At 37.3% G+C, this 14,082-nt stretch overlaps 1 protein-coding gene and 1 pseudogene across 20 annotated transcripts in view; both read left to right on the forward strand.

Annotated features, from left to right (window-relative positions):
• Window positions 1-14,082, forward strand: part of RALYL (RALY RNA binding protein like) — a 730,691-nt gene that overhangs the window by 485,456 nt on the left and 231,153 nt on the right. The window lies entirely within an intron of this gene.
• LOC103783802 (26S proteasome regulatory subunit 7-like) lies at window positions 2,965-4,819 on the forward strand (annotated as a pseudogene).

A 14,082-nucleotide genomic window follows, 5' to 3' on the forward strand; every position in this document is an offset into this window, starting at 1 on the left:
TACCCCTATACAATCTATGCATGTAACAAAATTGCACGTGTACTGCATAGATTTGTACAAATAAAAAGGGGGAAAATATTATTGGTCACCAACAAAAAGAGCACATGAATTGGTGAATCTTAACTAAAAAGAGAACTGCAAGGCAATTGATGTGTTAATTAGTGTAATGTGGCAATCATTTCACAATTCATGTGTATGTCAAATCATTACACTGTATATCTTGAATATATCCAACTGTTATTTGTCAAGTATACCTCAACAAGGCTGGAAAAAATGGGAAAATAAATAAATAAATGAAATGATGAGCAATAATATTTTATAAATGTCCTTACATGAAAGAATATTTTCTCTTTGGATTTTTTCTGATCCAAGTAATTGCAATTGCAAAAACCAGGAATCACTAATGTAGAGATATGGATGGCCAATTTGGGTTGCTTATACTATGACTATATCAGAAATGCAGCTTATTCCTTTCTCCAAATAGTCCCTGAGATTTTGCAGATGTCCATACAGCAGAAATAGGTCTTAGTTTGTGGCTTGCATGCAAATATACAAAGCTTGATTGTAGGCATAACCCCTTTTTTCCTATAGATAGTTTATGAGAATGTTGCAATCAAAACCATGTCCTAACATTCCCAGTGTGCTCCCAAATCCCATGTCCCAGTTAGCATTTAGTTATGTGAGCAAACTGATTTCACAATGAGTCCATGAGATAACTGAATCTGTCTCCAGAATTTTAGTGTGATCGTGCTTAATAGCAAATGACCATTTAAGGTCCCCACCCAATCCTAAAATAGCCTTCTGGATTTCAAGAAGCTATATAATAGCTGGTTATGCCATCATTAAGCCTCAACTAAATGATTATTAAGGCCTTTCAGTGCTTGGAGTTATGGGGAAACATAGAAATGAATGCACAAGTTATAATCCTTTCAAAATATTTTTTATTGCTTGGGCTTGATTACATATTAAAAGACTTTTTTTTCTTTTTTTGAGACGGAGTCTCGCTTTGTCACCCAGGCTGGAATGCAGTGGCCTGATCTCAGCTCACTGCAACCTCCGCCTCCCAGGTTCAAGCAATTCTTCTGCTCAGCCTCCCAAGTAGCTGGGACTACAGGCACATGCCACCACACCTGGCTAATTTTTGTATTTTTAGTATGGACGGAGTTTCACCATATTGGCCAGGCTGGTCTCAAACTCCCGACCTCATGATCCACCCTCTTGGGCCTCCCAAAGTACTGGGATTACAGGCATGAGCCACCCTGCCCGTAATGCACTCTTGTACTTTAAAGGAAGAAATGAAGAATTAAAGGAATGAAGGAGCCAAAAGATTTTATCAAGGCAGAGCTATATCTATTAAGCCTTCAAAGCTAAACTTGTTTTTCCCTAGTTGTCAATGTCCCAGATAAAATAAAATTTGATCTTGATTAGCCTTTTATTAAATAGACCAATAAAAAGTTAAAATTATTATGTTTGTAAAATGTATTTTGAATAACATGGTTCAGATATTTTCATATAGCAGTAAGTATAGATTGGAAATAATATAAACAGTTAAACCTGGTCATTGTACTACTTATAACCTTAAAAGGAAATAAAAGTATAAATGGGAATAGGAATAGATTACCTACTAAGAAATGATATGTTATAATAGCAAGACTAAATAATTTGCCTATTTCTTAATGATCTCAACAACATGTGTTTTTCAGAGATTTTTTTGAATCAGAAAAGTGTACCTATAACATTTTCTATCTAACAATTTAAACTGGTGATAAAACTGGAAATAGAAAAGAATAAAGATTGCTTCTGAATAGAAAATGCTTAAAACCAGCAGTATTTACTGATATTTTGTGCAATAAAAGAAAATGAAAGATGCAGTTATTTCAGCTGCTTTCTCAGGTAAAGCTGTTTTTAAAGAAAACTTCTTAAAGCTATGGCTAACCCAGCTCCCACGTGAAATGACTTTTTTATGACATTTTCAATGTACCTTCAATGCATGTACTTCTAGTCTAAATTATTAGCCTAGGCTACTTTCCCTTTACTCACCTCAGATAGCATTTTTCAAGAAATAAACTTATGTACAGCACAAATGGAAAATAAAACCACGTTCTATTTCTTCATTTATAGGAGGTTGAACTTCTCTGGAGTGCTAGAGCTATAGATTTTTCTGGATGTGTGCTTCAGAGTGAAGTCAAGTGATATTACTTTTCTCTTAAATTACCAACCAACTGAAAAAAAAATCATTAGTTCTAAATTTCAAATTCCACCGATATCATAAGTCATACAAAAGCACTTTGCTTTTCACCCTTTTTTTTTTTAACATTGTCTATATGGGAATGGACAACTCTTGATTACTACAGCTAAATTGTCAGTTTTATGAATTACTTCCTATAAAAATGACCTCCTCTGCCCTGCAAGTATAGTTTTTTTGTTGTTTTTTTGGGTTTTTTTTTTTGAGATGGAGTCTCACTTTGTCACCCAAGCTGGAGTGCGGTGGCGAGATCTCAGCTCACTGCAACCTCCACACCCCAGGTTCAAGCGATTCTCCTGCCTCAGCCTCCCGAGTAGCTGAGATTTTAGGTATGCACCACCACACCCAGATAATTTTTTCATATTTTTAGTAGACACAGGGTTTCACCATGTTGGCCAGGCTGGTTTCAAACTCCTGACCTAAAATGATCCACCCGCCTCGGCCTCCCAAAGTGCTAGGATTACAGGCGAGAGCCACTGTGCCCAGCCAAGTGTAGCATTTTTTAATGCAAACAAGCATATGATAAAGAATTTAAAAGGAGGCTGCAAAAGGTCAGAAAAATTGTACAAACCTATTTCAACATGGAGTTCTTTCTTGAGTCTCTTTATTACTTTCACATTTCCTGCAGAAAGCTAAAAGTTCACTAGCAACAGTGCATAAAAGAAATAATAGTAAGGCGGTGTAATCACTAAGGAGCTGAAGCACTGGTATCTCTTAAAATGCTGGATTACCTCAGTGCTGATCAGTGGAAAATCAAAAAGGATGAGAAGGATGACAAACACTTTTGAGCTCTGAATGAAGAGGATACTGCCTTGCTGAAAAATCGTGGTCAGAGCACTTATTCTAGGCAGATTAAGCAGGTTGAGAATGACATTCAACAACTTCTTAAGAAAATTAATTATCTCAATAGTGTTAAAGAGTCTGACACTAGCCTGGCCACCACCAGCACTCTGGGATTTGGCTGCAAATAAGCAAATGCTCCAGGGTGGACAATGTTTACAGATTGCAACGTGTAGAAAGATAGTAAATGCTGATTCTGAGAACTCAAAATACATTGTCAATGTGGAGCAGATTGCTAAGTTTATGGCAGACCTCAGTGATCTACAGACATTGAGGCAGGGATGAAATTTGATGTGGAAGAATGCAAGTATTAAATTCATATTCCCATACTTTCTAAGATTGATCCAACAATTACCATGATGCCGGTGGAGTAAAAACCTGATGTCATATACAGTGATGTTGTTGGCTGTAGGGAACAGATTGAGACATTGTAAGCAGTTGAAACCCCACTACTTCATCCAGAGAGATTTGTTAACCTTGGCGTGGAGCCTCCCAAGAGTGTGCTCTTTGGTCCACTAGGTGCAAGACACTCTGTGCTTAGGTGGTTGCTAAATAGGACTGATGCTTGCTTCATCGAGTTATTGGATGTTAACTTTTACAGAAATATATCTGCAAAGGGGCTGGAATGGTTCATGAGCTCTTCCCAATGGCCAGAACAAGAAACGCCTGCCTTATCTTCTTTGATGAAACTGATGCTATTGGAAGAGCTCAGTTTGATGATGGTGCTGGAGGTGACAATGAAGTACAGAGAAAAATGTGGGAACTAATTCATCAGTTGGATGGCTTTGACCCTCAAGGCAATATTAAGTGCTGATGGCCACTAACAGACCTGATACTTTGGATTCAGCACTGATGAAGCCAGGGAAATTGGATAGAAAGATTGAATTTAGTTTACCTGATCTAGAGGGTCAGACTCACATCTTTATTTTTTTTCTTTTTTTTTTTAAATTATACTTTAAGTTTTAGGGTAAATGTGTACAATGTGCAGGTTTGTTACATGTATATACATGTGCCATGTTGGTGTGCTGCACCCATTAACTCATCATTTAATCTTAGGTATATATGTCTCCTAATGCTATCCCTCCCCACTCCCCCCACCCCACAACAGGCCCCGGTGTGTGATGTTCCCTTCCTGTGTCCATGTGTTCTCATTGTTCAATTCCCACCTATGAGTGAGAACATGCGGTGTTTGGTTTTTTGTCCTTGCGATAGTTTGCTGAGAATGACGGTTTTGAGCTTCATCCATGTTCCTACAATGGTCATAAACTCATCATTTTTTATGGCTGCATAGTATTCCGTGGTGTATATGTGCCACATTTTCTTAATCCAGTCTATCATTGTTGGACATTTGGCTTGGTTCCAAGTCTTTGCTATTGTGAATAGTGCCCCAATAAACATACGTGTGCATGTGTCTTTATAGCAGCATGATTTTTAATCCTTTTGGTATATACCCAGTAATGGGATGGCTGGGTCAAATGGTATTTCTAGTACTAGATCCCTGAGGAATCGCCACACTGACTTCCACAATGATTGAACCAGTTTATAGTCCCAAAACAGTTTAAAAGTGTTCCTATTTCTCCACATCCTCTCCAGCACTTGTTGTTTCCTGACTTTTTAATGACTGCCATTCTAACTGGTGTGAGATGGTATCTCATTGTGGTTTTGATTTGCATTTCTCTGATGGCCAGTGATGGTGAGCATTTTTTCATGTGTTTTTTGGCTGCATAAATGTCTTCTTTTGAGAAGTGTCTGTTCATATCCTTCGCCCACTTGTTGATGGGGTTGTTTGTTTTTTCTTGCAAATTAGCCCTTCGTCAGATAAGTAGGTTGCAAAAATTTTCTCCCATTCTATAGGTTGCTTGTTCACTCTGATGGTAGTTTCTTTTGCTGTGCAGAAGCTCTTTAGTTTCATTAGATCCCATTTGTCAATTTTGGCTTTTGTTGCCATTGCTTTTGGCGTTTTAGACATGAAGTTCTTGCCCATGCCTATGTCCTGAATGGTATTGCCTAGGTTTTCTTCTAGGGTTTTTATGGTTTTAGGTCTAACATTTAAGTCTTTAATCCATCTTGAATTAATTTTTGTATAAGGTGTAAGGAAGGGATCCAGTTTCAGCTTTCTACATATGGCTAGCCAGTTTTCCCAGCACCATTTATTAAATAGGGAATCCTTTCCCCATTTCTTGATTTTATCAGGTTTGTCAAAGATCAGATAGTGGTAGATATATGGCATTATTTCTATGGGCTGTGTTCTGTTCCATTGGTCTATATCTCTGTTTTGGTACCAGTACCATGGTGTTTTGGTTACTGTAGCCTTGTAGTATAGTTTGAAGTCAGGTAGCGTGATGTCTCCAGCTTTGGTCTTTTTGCTTAGGATTATCTTGGCAATGTGGGCTCTTTTTTGGTTCCATATGAACTTTAAAGTAGTTTTTTCCAATTCTGTGAAGAAAGTTATTGGTAGCTTGATGGGGATGGCATTGAATCTATAAATTACCTTGGGCAGTATGGCCATTTTCACTGTATTGATTCTTCCTATCCATGAGCATGGAATGCACTTCCATTTGCTTGTGTCCTCTTTTATTTTGTTGAGCAGTGGTTTGTAGTTCTCCTTGAAGAGGTCCTTCACATCCCTTGTAAATTGGATTCCTAGGTATTTTATTCTCTTTGAAGCAATTGTGAATGGGAGTTCACTCATGATTTGACTCTCTGTTATTGGTGTATAGGAATGCTTGTGATTTTTGCACATTGATTTTTGTATCCTAACAGTTTGCCGCAGTTGTTTATCAGCTTAAGGAGAGTTTGGGCTGAGACAATGGGGTTTTCTAAATGTACAATCATGTCATCTGCAAACAGGGACAATTTGACTTCCTCTTTTCCTAATTGAATACCCTTTACTTCCTTCTTCTGCCTGATTGCCCTGGCCAGAACTTCCAACACTATGTTGAATCAGAGTGGTGAGAGAGGGCATCCCTGTCTTGTGCCAGTTTTCAAAGGGAATGCTTCCAGTTTTTGCCCATTCAGTATGATATTAGCTGTGGGTTTGTCATAGATAGCTCTTATTATTTTGAGATACGTCCCATCAATACCCAATTTATTGAGAGTTTTTAGCATGAAGGGCTGTTGAATTTTGTCAAAGGCCTTTTCTGCATCCATTGAGATGATCATGTGGCTTTTGTCTTTGGTTCTGTTTATATGCTGGATTACGTTTATTGATTTGCATATGTTGAACCAGCCTTGCATCCCAGGGATGAAGCCCACTTGATCATGGTGGATAAGCTTTTTGATGTGCTGCTGGATTTGGTTTGCCATTATTGTATTGAGGATTTTTGCATCAATGTTCATCAGGGATGTTGGTCTAAAATTCCCTTTTTTTGTTGTGTCTCTGCCAGGCTTTGGTATCAGGATGATGCTGGCCTCATAAAATGAGTTAGGGAGGATTCCTTCTTTTTCTATTGATTGGAATAGTTTCAGAAGGCATGGTACTAGCTCCTCCTTTTACCTCTGGTAGGATTCGGCGGCGAATCCGTCTGGTCCTGGACGTTTTTTAGTTGGTAGGCTATTAATTATTGCCTCAATTTCAGAGCCTGTTATTGGTCTATTCAGAGATTCAACTTCTTCCTGGTTTAGTCTTGGGAGAGTGTATTTGTCGAGGAATTCATTCATTTCTTCTAGATTTTCTAGTTTATTTGCGTAGAGGTGTTTATAGTATTCTCTGATGGTATTTTGTATTTCTGTGGGATCAGTGGTGGTATCCCCTTTATCAGTTTTTATTGCGTCTATTTGATTCGTCTCTCTTTTCTTCTTTATTAGTCTTGCTAGTGGTCTATCAATTTTGTTGATCCTTTCAAAAAACCAGCTCCTGGATTCATTGATTTTTTGATGTTTTTTTTTTTTTTGTCTCTATTTCCTTCAGTTCTGCTCTGACCTTAGTTATTTCTTGCCTTCTGCTAGCTTTTGAATGTGTTTGCTCTTGCTTCTCTAGTCTTTTAATTGTGATGTTAGGGTGTCAATTTTAGATCTTTCCTGCTTTCTCCTGTGGGCATTTAGTGCTATAAATTTCCCTCTACACACTGCTTTGAATGTGTCCCAGAGATTCTGGTATGTTGTGTCTCTGTTCTCGTTGATTTCAAAGACCATCTTTATTTCTGCCTTCATTTTGTTATGTACCCAGTAGTCATTCAGGAGCAGGTTTTTCAGTTTCCATGTAGTTGAGTGGTTTTGAGTGAGTTTCTTAATCCTGAGTTCTAGTTTGATTGCACTGTGGTCTGAGAGACAGTTTGTTATAATTTCTGTTATTTTACATTTGCTAACGAGTGCTTTACTTCCAACTATGTGGTCAATTTTGGAATAGGTGTGGTGTGGTGCTGAAAAGAATGTATATTCTGTTGATTTGGGGTGTAGAGTTCTGTAGATGTCTATTAGGTCTGCTTGGTGCAGAGCTGAGTTCAATTCCTGGATATCTTTGTTAACTTTCTGTCTCGTTGGTCTGTCTAATGTTGACAGTGGGGTGTTAAAGTCTCCCATTATTATAGTGTGGGAGTCTAAGTCTATTTGTAGGTCTCTAAGGACTTGCTTTATGAATCTGGGTGCTCCTGTATTGGGTGCATATAAGATTCATACTTGTTCAATGGATGTTGAAAGATACCAGATTTGCATGGTTAGCACAACTACATCTAAACAGCACTGGGGCTGAGATTAGAAGCTTTTGTGTAGAAGCTGGGTTTTTTTGTTTTATTGTTTTGTTTTTGGTTTTGGTTTTGGTTTTGAGACTGAGTCTCACTCTGTCACCCAGGCTGGAGTGCAGTGGCACGATCCCGGTTCACTGCAACCTCCGCCTCCTGGTTTCAAGCGATTCTCCTGCCACATCCTCCTGAGTTACTGGGATTATAGGCATGTGCCACCATGCCCAGCGAATTCTGTATATTAAGTAGAGACCAAGTTTCACTATATTAGCCAGACTGATCTCGAACTCCCGATCAGGAACTCTCGATCCCTCAGGTGATCCACCCACCTCAGCCTCCCAAAGTGGTGGGATTACAGGCGTTGAGCCATGCCTGGCTGTAGCTGGTATGTTTTTGATCAGAGCATGGTAAAAAAATGCTGCTGAGGATTGCTTGGAAGACGTAAATAAGATCATTAACTATTACACCAAATTCAGCACTACTCACTGCTAACGTGACACAACTGAGCCCTGAAGGTTTTCAAATGAAAACACATCTTTTCATTGGAATCCTAACCTTTTATGGAGTTGTTAATAACCACTTCACAAAAAAGACTTCAACATTATAAAATAATAATAGTAATTGTCATTTACTGAATACGTGATACTTGTGCCAAGTTACTGTGCTGACCATTTATGTTTATTTGATAAATATTTATTGAGTACCCACTATGAATTAGGATGAGGAAGATGATCACTGCCTTCAAGGAGCATATAATCAAATATAAACAGATATGCCCAAGGCAATGATAAGGAGACTCAGTGGGAATTATGAAAGCACCGACTAGCCTGAGGTAAAGCTTTCTGGAAAAGTTTTTGATTGAGCTCCATATTAAAGAAATTAGAAGATTGCATTTGAAGATGAAGAGAAATGACATCCTAAGCAATGAATTTGTGTGGACAAAAGCATTGATGAGAAAACACTATCTGTGTTCAAGGAACTACAAAGAAGTTGGTATTTGAAAGGTCAGAACTGAGAAGACCTGAGGCTGGAAAGGTATGCAGAGTTCAAATCACGCAAGAATTGGCATGACATTTTAAGACACCCAAACTTTTTTCTGTAGGTGAGAGAAGTCAATCAAGACTTTGAAAGGCCATACATGGCATATATGCATACCTTACATACATGTCAGGGTACAGTTTGTATTTATGAGGATGTATTAGTTCAGGCTGCCCTGTCAAATTGTCATAGATTGGGAAGTTTAAGCAACAGCAATTTATTTTTTGCACAGTTTAGGAGGTAGAGAAATCAATCATCCAGGGGCTGGCAAAGCAAGTTTTACCTGAGGCCTCCTCTCAGCTGGTAGGCAGTCGCCATCTTGCTGTGTGCTCATGTGACTTCTTTGTGGGAGCAAAGAGAGAGCAAGCTCTCTGGTGTCTTTCCTTATGAAGGCACTAATCCTATTATGAGGAGTCTACCCTCATGACCTCGTCTAACTCATTACCTCCCAAAGGCCCCATTTCCAAATACAATCACATTGGAGGCTGGGGTTTTGACATGGGAATGTATTGAGACACAAACATTGAGTCCATAACAGGGGAGAAGGAAAGAAACAGAAGAGCAGCTGTGAGGTGAAATCAGTGGGTTTGAGTGGTCAATTGATTGATTGATTGATTGATTGTAGCTCAGAGAGAAGATACAGTCTACTTTTTTCTCTACCCATTGTAACCCATCAACTCTATGCCACCAGGTGAGGCTACTGCACTAGTCTTCATCCTAGTTCCCTTCCTGCTCTTTACCCAACCCCCACCATCATCTCCACTACCAGCCCTCATTCCACCACCCTCCTCAGCACTATTCAGCTCCTTTCTAGTACCTGATTCTCTCCCAATTTAGGACATTTGCACATTCTAGTGGAGAAAATAGGTAAGTATACAAGTAAATGCAACTCAATATGCTAAGTACTACTGAATCACAGAAGTTACTAATGGTAGTATAGTCAGTTCTGTTATAAATATGACATACATGTTCCTGAAAAATTATCACACCATGTAGAATTACACAATTTAAAAAACACAGGGCTAATGATAAAATGGGCTTGGAGTTCAGCATTCAAAAATTTTGTCACTGCCATATTTTTAAAAATAAGAATCTAATGAAAATAACAGTGTTTGTGTGTGTGTGAATAGTTAAGAAACACATAAATGATACAATAATGTGGGTATTTTTACCATAAAATCTGGTTTGCTTTTGGAAGTGAGTATTAAAAGGGTTGCAGCTTGTGAATTATTAGGAAGTAGGAGGACGGTGAGCTGAAATCAGAGGAAAGGTTGTATTAGGTGCAGATAGGTGTGGCTTATAAAACACCCAGTGAATGGAGAGAGCTGGTGCATGTTTGTGGTATGTGTGGATTAGGGTACATTTTGTGTATCTCCACTTAGCTTGGACACAGCTGGTGCAGTTTTTTTGCATTCCCCCTATGTTTCTCATGGAGGAAATCATGCATAAGCAACCTTAATTTTTTTCTTTATATCAATTCCTTTAGAACAAATTTACTTTTTCAATACAGGCATTATAGCAAAACTGACAATAATTGTGCCTTGAACAGTTGGAAAAATTATCACAAAAGTGGTGAAGTAAACTGAGCCTTCTAACATGAAAAGCTATATATCAGCAGAAAAGAGGAAAGGGAACCAGGCCAAGGAAACAACATGTATAGAGGGGACCAAGTGTGAAAGAGAACATCATGTTTGGCAAACTGCCAGCATGTTATTTAGCTATATTAATACATCATATTGTTTGTTTGTTTGTTTTGAGACTGGGTCCAGCTCTGTCGCCCAACCTGGAGTGCAATGGTGCAATCTCAGTTCACTGCAACCTCCACCTCCCAGGTTCAAGCAATTCTCCTGCCTCAGCCTCCTGAGTGGTTGGGATTACAGGTGCATGCCACCATGCCCAGCTAATTTTTCTATTTTTAGTAGAGACTGGGTTTCACCATGTTGGCCAGGCTGGTCTCAAACTCCTGACCTCAAATGATCCTCCCATCTCGGCCTCCCAAAGTGCTGGGATTTTAGGCATGAACCACCACACCCAACCATTACATCATAATGTTTTTAAAAGTTTTATCAAACATATTTTCATCATCGTAAGTGTTGTAATTCACTTCCTTTTCCAACATTTGATTCTTTATTTCTTATTCCCCCCAATGACGGGAAAAATAATTTGACTTCATTTGATGTCTAAAACCTTCATTTAATATATGTGCCTTTCTTTTTATGTAACCCACCTAATAACATGGCAACATTGTAAAAATTTCAAATACTTTCACTCTAACTGAATTAACTTTGCCTTGATATTAAATATTACAAATAGTCTTTCCATGTTAGAAAATATCTTTCGCATACTTTGAAATAACAAAAATGGCAACTTCATGAATTCTAATCCAGGGGTAATCATGTTTTCATTTTTTGTGTTCTGATATATTACAAACTTGATGGTTTAAATTAATGTTAATTAGAATTTTTAATTCAGCCAAAGAAATATTGTTCCTTGAGGTTTAACCTATTCTATTTCAAATTAACAAAATACAAAATGTATTCTTATATTACATGGATTCATTAAATCAATTAACAGTCACTTATTAAATGCCTACCATATGCATAAAATGATCTTAGGGTCTATGAGTCTATTTCATTTCATTTCATGTCTTATAATTTCCAATGTTCCCTCTTGTTGAGTATTGTATATCTGTACTCAGAACACTCTTGATAGAAGCACATCGAATGGGAAAAAATACCCGAGTGAAAACAACATTATTATTTCGCTCAACTGATTAGGTTAATTGATTTCCTGATAGACGTAGGCCTTATTCCACATGGATGATCAAATTTATTATAGTTTCCGATCCTTTGAGAACACTGAAATCTAAGTTTTACAGTAACTTACTGCTTTATATAGACAAGTATCTTGTTTAGCTCAGTTACTTGAAACACAAAAAATTGTAATAATTTTAAAAATGTGTTGCATAATTGGCAAAATTACTGAACCTATTCAAACTACTTGTAGTACACTGAATTTTTTAGGGTTCTATGAAGTACTCTACAGAAGTTTTCTAGAAACTTCTTTTATTTTCTGCAAAAATTCTGTAATTTTTTTTGTTTGGGGTATTCAGTCTCTCACTACATCTTGAAGACAGTTGTGTCATTGAAATTGCTAAGATTGTTAATGTAATGACTCTTATAATGCAAGCTCTGTTAGGTAAATCCTTTGATTCTTATTTTTATTTCTCATGATCCCATCCACCTTTTTGCTCAGTTCATTTTTTGGGCACTTTACAGACAGAAATAATATGAGAAAGATAATATACTCATAATCAGTTAATTCTACTCTTTTGGGGGATAAATAAAAGAAAAAGAATTTAAATGGACAAATGGACACTCAAAGTATTTCATTTATTTAATTTCTCCCCCAATTGCCATTGATGAACTAAGCTACTTCTCACTCCTCATAGTTTTTTTTTCTTTAACTTCAGAACGCATATTTGTAATACGAAACAATACTGGATAAGACTTGCCTTTCTGTGTTAAATAATATGTAATATTCATCAGTATAGAATTTATTTGGAAGAGGCCTTGGAATTCCATAATCTAGAATGTTAGGTGACAAAATAACAGGATACAAATAAAGGCAAATATGTATCCAATAAGATAATTTCAAAATATACTACAATGTTGTAGTAATCGAAACAGCCTGATGCTGGCATAAAAACAGATATATAGATTGAAGGAACAAAAGAGAGAACCCAGAAATAAAGCCACACATATGTGATCAATTAAAGTGTCCCAAGAACACACAATGGGGAAAGGATAATCACTTCAATAAGTGTTGCTGGGAAAACTGAACATCTTAATGCAGCAGAAGAAAAAAACTTGATTCTTGTTTTACCCTATATACAAAAATCAACTCAAAATTGATTAAAGATTTAAACATAAGACCTGAAACTGTAAAATTAGTAGAAAAAAACATAGGGAAAAAGCTTTTTTTACATTAATCTGGGCAATGCTTTTTTACTATAACCCCAAAAGCAAAGGCAACAAGAGTAAAAGTAGAAAAATAGGATTGCATCAAACTAAGAAGCTTCTTCACAGCAAGGGAAACAATCATGGAGTGAAGAGGCAACCTATGAAATGGGAGAAAATATTTGCAAACAATACATCTCAAAATGGGTTAATATCTAAAATACATAAGAAACTCAATAGCGAACAACAAATAATCTGATTAAGAAATGGTTAAAGGGATGTCGAAAGAATTTCTCAAGAGAAGACATACAAAGGGCCAACAGGTATATGAAAAAAAATTTCAACATCGCTAACTATCAGGAAAATGCAAATCCAAACCACAATTAGATATTAACTCATACACTATTAGACTGACTCATACACATTGGAATGACTTGTTTCTTTTTTTTTAAAATTTATTATTATACTTTAAGTTTTAGGGTACATGTGCACAATGTTCAGGTTAGTTACATATGTATACATGTGCCATGCTGGTGCGCTGCCCCCACTAACTCGTCATCTAGCATTAGGTATATCTCCCAATGCTATCCCTCCTCCCCCCGACCCCATAACAGTCCCCAGAGTGTGATGTTCCCCTTGCTGTGTCCATGTGTTCTCATTGTTCAATTCCCACCTATGAGTGAGAATATGTGGTGTTTGGTTTTTTGTTCTTGCGATAGTTTACTGAGAATGATGATTTCCAATTTCATCCATGTCCCTACAAAGGACATGAACTCATCATTTTTATGGCTGCATAGTATTCCATGGTGTATATGTGCCACATTTTCTTAATCCAGTCTATCATTGTTGGACATTTGGGTTGGTTCCAAGTCTTTGCTATTGTGAATAGTGCCACAATAAACATACGTGTGCATGTGTCTTTATAGCAGCATGATTTATAATCCTTTGGGTATATACCCAGTAATGGGATGGCTGGGTCAAATGGTATTTCTAGTTCTAGATCCCTGAGGAATCACCACACTGACTTCCACAATGGTTGAACTAGTTTACAGTCCCACCAACAGTGTAAAAGTGTTCCTATTTCTCCACATCCTCTCCAGCACCTGTTGTTTCCTGACTTTTTAATGTTTGCCATTCTAACTGGTGTGAGATGATATCTCATTATGGTTGTGATTTGCATTTCTCTGATGGCCAGTGATGGTGAGCATTTTTTCATGTGCTTTTTGGAATGACTATTTTCAAAAAGACAAAAGATAGCAAGTGTCATCAAGTGTGGGAAAAAAAGCAGTTTTACAGTTGATGTGAATATAAATTGGTACAG

The sequence above is a fragment of the Pan paniscus genome, chromosome 7, assembly GCF_029289425.2.
Source record: "Pan paniscus chromosome 7, NHGRI_mPanPan1-v2.0_pri, whole genome shotgun sequence".
Classification (NCBI taxonomy): domain Eukaryota; kingdom Metazoa; phylum Chordata; class Mammalia; order Primates; family Hominidae; genus Pan; species Pan paniscus.